Source organism: Lepisosteus platostomus, chromosome 8 (assembly GCF_059453375.1).
Source record: "Lepisosteus platostomus isolate fLepPlt1 chromosome 8, fLepPlt1.hap1, whole genome shotgun sequence".
Lineage (NCBI taxonomy): Eukaryota > Metazoa > Chordata > Actinopteri > Semionotiformes > Lepisosteidae > Lepisosteus > Lepisosteus platostomus.
Window position 1 is genome coordinate 15046663 of NC_142618.1, and position 5488 is coordinate 15052150.

General features: G+C 48.1%; 3 non-coding genes across 3 annotated transcripts; 2 read left to right on the forward strand and 1 right to left on the reverse strand.

Moving 5' to 3' along the window:
* The first annotated feature begins 4008 nt into the window (after positions 1-4008).
* trnae-cuc (transfer RNA glutamic acid (anticodon CUC)) lies at positions 4009-4080 on the forward strand. Its single transcript has one exon. It is a non-coding gene; the product is annotated as a tRNA-Glu (tRNA).
* Positions 4081-4358: 278 nt separating this feature from the next.
* trnaq-uug (transfer RNA glutamine (anticodon UUG)) lies at positions 4359-4430 on the reverse strand. The gene has a single exon. It is a non-coding gene; the product is annotated as a tRNA-Gln (tRNA).
* A 173-nt stretch (positions 4431-4603) lies between these two features.
* On the forward strand, positions 4604-4676 carry trnat-ugu (transfer RNA threonine (anticodon UGU)). The gene has a single exon. It is a non-coding gene; the product is annotated as a tRNA-Thr (tRNA).
* The last annotated feature ends 812 nt before the right edge of the window (positions 4677-5488 follow it).

Here is a 5488-nt window from a genome sequence, read left to right on the forward strand (position 1 = left end):
CTGCTACCCTCTGCTCTCTCCTTCGCGGTTTTAATATTCCTGCTTCAACCCTCCTCTCTATTCTTCTTGGAATTAATCTGTATTTGTTTCCTGACTTGGCTCAGCACTCCAATATCAAGCAAACTCTGATACCAACAAACAACTGGTACACTTGTGTCCCAATCTAGGCATAACTTTCATCGTGCATTTGAATGGCTGGGATTTCCGTTTCTGTTAGTTGGTCAGTTTCTCTTCTTCGCTGTAGTTTCATCTGAGATGTCCCCTTTTGTGTTTTTCTTTTATGCCTGAATAAATGATTGATTATATTGCACTATTATATTGATTATATTGAATACTGCTGGGGGTGTCACTCAGCCAACTAGAGTAAATCGAAGAAAGACATTTTTTCTTGAGTTTATACATGTTAATCCTTGTACTGTTTATCAAACTGCTAGAATCCAGCCTCAGAGTCTCACAGATGACATTCCTCCCCTAGAGGGCGCTCCACTACTCCTGTCATCAGTCCTGTGATTGTTGCTGTGTTCCCCAGGTGTACCCTGTTATGTGTACTGCTATTTAAAGACCAGCTCCTCCAGCCCCCGGGGCTCAACATTAGGGTACAGATGTGGCGAGGCCCCCCTGGCACCAGGAAACCCTACGTCCGTCTCCTGAGGGCACAGGCCTCATCCCCGACACCCCCCGTTTCCTGAGCCCGGGGTCTGGAGGACCTCGCCCCGTCACCCTTGGACCTCCATGTTTTGTCTGTCTGTGTGCTCCCCCCTCTCAGGGATTTTAACCTTGTCGTGTCCCAGGATGGATTTCTTGCTGATGGACTCCCACACTGTGCCCTAACCTGCCTCTGGACCTGCTCAGACTTGGATGCCGTTCTTTGTCTTCCCTGCTCACTGTCTCACGGACTGTCACTGTTATTCTGTGCACTATTAAACCCCTCTGTGTTCCCTTTCACCCATCCCCCCTGCTTCCTCCAGCTCTTACCTCATCACAGAGGGTCTGCTACAAGACCTGACAGAGACCCCAGACTCTGGCCGTAACACAGAGAACAGCTCAGTCTCCTTTGACAGGCGTTAATAATAATAATAATGACATCATTTTATTAACCCTTTACAATTTCTTGCATTAGGAATGATCTCTTTGCATACCCCAGCCTGCTCTCCATGAGGCACACAGACACACAGACAGGGAGAGAGCCTGCTGGTCAGAGCGCAGGGTCAGCCATTGTACAGCACCCCTGGAGCAGTTGGGGTGAAGGGCCTTGCTCAGGGGCCCACGGAGTAGGATTCGTCTGCCAGCCGCAGGATTTGATCTGGTAACCTTCCAGCCACAGGCGCAGATCCTGAGCCACCGCTCTGCCCCTTAATATTCCTGTATTGTTATCCGAATTGTGTGATTATCCCGCAATGGGGCCGACAGCTGTACCTGACTTTAAAAGACAAAGTCTGTCTAATACAGACAGTCTCTACGGGTACATTTGTGTGTTGTTAATGAAGACACTGGGATTTTGGTGAAAATAAAAAATCTGTACAGTTTTCTCCATTAGTCAAGAAGTATCAGTGAGACTACTGACAGCTATTAAAACTCCAGTAGATCTTAAACTTTTTAAAATAACAATATGTTCTTGCATCTATGAAGCTCCTTCCAACCCAAAGGACCCCAAAGACAATCACATACAGGAGAGGCTCCACTCTCCCCAGTGAAGTGCAGCCCCACCTGGGTAACACTCAGCGCCTTTCTGCACCCGCTCCTTACTGGCTTAATGGGACCAGTTTGGCAGCTTCTTCCAGCTTTTTGGGTGCTGCTGCTTTGAAGAGACCTGGACAGTCAGCAGACACTCTTTGGGATCCTGGGTACAGGTGCAGCAGCAGGGGATGGCAAAACCTGTACCTGCCAGCGAGGTGCAGCCCCTCCTGGGAGACAAACAGCAGCCCCACTGCACACAGATCACAGCAGGAGATGGAGACTACAGCACCAGGAGAATGGTGGGTGATCTGGGGTACTGGACTTCACCCAGTGAAGTCACACACAACAGCCCCACTGCACACAGATCAGGGCAGCAGAGAGGAAAATTGTGGGTGATTGTTTTTGCTGTAACCCCCACTGATTACAAACTGGAATTAAATTGCATCCCCACTTCAAACAGATCCGGGGAAGGAGAGAGAAATTGCAGCACCAGGTGGGTTAAGGGTAATATGCCCCCCTTTTAAACCCTTTAATTTGAAAGCTCTTATGGAGTTAATAGATTTTTGCACCTCAATAGAATTCCTTGAAAACAGAAGCCCTACTTTAGTACAGTTCTAAACTATCCCTAACCCTAGTGCTGTGTGCACATATGTAGCTGACAACAGAAAAATGTATTGCTGTAATTCTAAAAGAGACAACTTCTGGTACATTCCTTCTGCAGTACTTTGTCTCTTCCTGAAAGACTGGGCTGTTTCTAACCTGTGTGTGTACTGAAGCGTATTGAGTGTTCAATTTCATGCAGGTCATTTAAAGATACTGGTGATCTTCAAAATAAACCCCTGCATGCAGTGGCACACCACTAGGTGTCACTGTTGTTTCAGTTCTCAATGTAAAACTTCAATTTTCAGGCGCTCCAAGTATCCTCTGATGGATCCGTCTTTCTTGCCAGAGCTGTGAAGAGAGGCTTAGATCTCGAAGGTGTAAAACAGATGTTGAAAATATGAACAAAAGAAAGGTTATGAACAAGAAGAGACCATTAGCAGTAGTAGCCACTACAAAATGAAGAAAGGCCCTCTACAAGTTTTCATCATCAATTAATTATTAATCAAGAAACCTAAATTATTGAAATTGATTAATTTGATTAATTTCTAAATATATATTGATAAAAATCTTGATACAATATTCCCGTCATGATTTAAAGATGAAATTTAGTTAGGAGAAGTATTTAATTAAGGCTTGCTATGTATTCTTAGAGGATAAATATGATTCTGTCTCTTCTGCAGGATCCAACTTCCAGCTTATTCCATCCTAGGAGAGAAAGCCAGGAGAGAAAAGGATCCCAATGGAGATGAAGGTAAATTTAATATTAAAATGGGAAATTTTGGGGTAACTGTAACTGGCTAAATGAATATTTTAGAACAAAAAGCTGTTCAGACAGAAGAAGAGAAGAATTAAACTGCATTATCGGAGAGAAGGAGGTGTTTTGAAGTAATTGAAGATTAATTCCCCAGGGACCTACAATATCCTACCAATTGTACCCAAGGAAACAGATGTTATTCAGAAACACTTGATGATTCTTCAAGCTCGTGCCTTGGAAATGGAGAATTACTAATGTTCTGCCAATCCACACGAGGTGAGAGACTGAACCAAGTAATGACAGACCACGAAGTCTACATGTAAGATTAAGGAAACGATCAGAACTAACCAGAGAATCACCTATACAATTCACAAAGAAATCCCAGCTCCACCCCCTTTGTCCACCTGCAGGGCTGTGAGCAGAGTTCCCTCACTGGAGCGCAGTCTGGGAATGGCGAATGGTCCGGGATACGAGTCAGGAGCTGGAGAGATCTTTCTCCAGCAGTACGAGGTTGGGGAGGAGGAGGGTTAGGCCGCTCAGAAGTCTAAGGGCAGCAGGTAAATGATTTAATTGCCCAGCAGCTCTGTAAAGGTCTTAACAAAACTTCTGAAGTGACGGCGGCAGCCATGTTCTTTGCTGTCGGCTGTCGTAGCTGATCTGCATCAGTAGTCTGTATGACACTCAACCTCGTGGGTTTCCCTGTTGTGTCCTTCCAGTCATTCACACCATGGTTCCTCCCCCAGTTGGCTGACCATTGTGTCGCGGAAGCTGTTGTAGCAGTGATTCTTTTGCGGGTTAGATCTAAGTGACGACGGCAGGCGGGGTCGTGTCTTCAACGGGTTACTGCAGTTTTAAGAATCGCTGGTGGACGAGTCTCTGTCTCAATTCAAGATTGCCGAGCTTGGCCCCGCTTTCAGAGCCGACGTCGGTCGCACTGCGGGCACGCCACAGACGGGAGAGGGCTTTTCCCCGTGTCCCTGGTGGTCTAGTGGTTAGGATTCGGCGCTCTCACCGCCGCGGCCCGGGTTCGATTCCCGGTCAGGGAAGCGTGGCCTTTTTTCCCACACCCCGTTTGTTACCCTTAGAGCCGTGCAAGACGTTGAACTCGGAGGAGGTGTTCCGGGTATTTTGACGACGCAGGAACCTCTGTCATAAAATACACGCATGTCTGCTGTACACTCAATCGTCTGCAGTAGTGGGTGATATCTTGCAGGTCCTAGAAAGGCTGATGAGTAAAAGCAGGTTTCTTTGCCCAAAGCAGCGCACGCAAGGAAAGCAGCCCACGATTCCATACACAGGTCCCGATTTCAATGTCACCCACAACAGGTTCCACCGAGACTTGAACTCAGATCGCTGGATTCAAAGCCCAGAGTGCTAACCATTACACCATGGAACCACACGAGAGCTGGGGCGACTTCCATGGGCCTGTGCAAGACTTCAGCTTCGCCGTGGCGTCCTTTCTTTGCTTTCTCCATTGTGTAGCTGAGCCGGGCACCGTGTCTCCCACATGTAGCCAGCTGCGTGACTCGGTACGTTTGTGTGTGCGTGAGACAGGGTCTGGAGCCTCGTGGCCCCATAGTTCAGGGGTTAGAGCACTGGTCTTGTAAACCAGGGGTCGCGAGTTCAAATCTCGGCGGGGCCTTTTGCACTCGGGCTGGACGCGGAGCAGGGTCTCCCACTTGTAAAGGGGTATCAGCTGAGGGCCGTAATTGTGTGAATACTGGCAAGCAACAGGGTGTGGTGGCTCTTGGCTTTCTCTGTCTCTTGCCTGCTTCCTGTCCCTCACTCACACCCCACGCCCCGGGGACGTCATACCCTGCTGTGATAATTGATAGGTGCCGAGGAAAACAATGCCAAGCTGGCTGTCGTTGTCCTCATCAAGTCCCGGGCTCCTCCCCGACTGTGTGGGAACTGACGAGCACTTGCGACTAATGCTGCCATTGGACTCCTTGATTAAGAAGGCGGGGGCCCCTGTGTAGATGAAGCAGCAGTTCAGCAGAAGCGCAAGAGAGATTTTCCTGGAGAGCCTTTGCAGACCAGGAAGCAGACACAATGGCTGCTTGAGTTTTCATTGCCCGCCACGGGCTGCTTTGGCATAACGGGCTCGACCTGAGCAGCGCGGGCATCCCGGAGCCATCTTTTCACGGTCTGGTTCTGGCCTTGTGTAGGGAAAGCCTGGCGTCAATATCGAAGACAGTCGTGATTCCGTTCCCCCAGCGGCAAAGTGCTCTCAACTTGGTGTAAGTCTTGTTTTCTTCTTTGTGCTGGGCGATGTGGTTTTCTTTGTGTGTGTGAGTGTTAACCCACCGATGTGTGATGGGTGTAACTCCTGTGATTGTGAAGAATCTTTAGAAATCTTGTACTGCAAGTTTTGTCTGTCAAGCGACACTAGTCTGTATGACACTGAACCTCGTGGGTTTCCCTGTTGTGTCTTTCCAGTTTTTCACAACACAG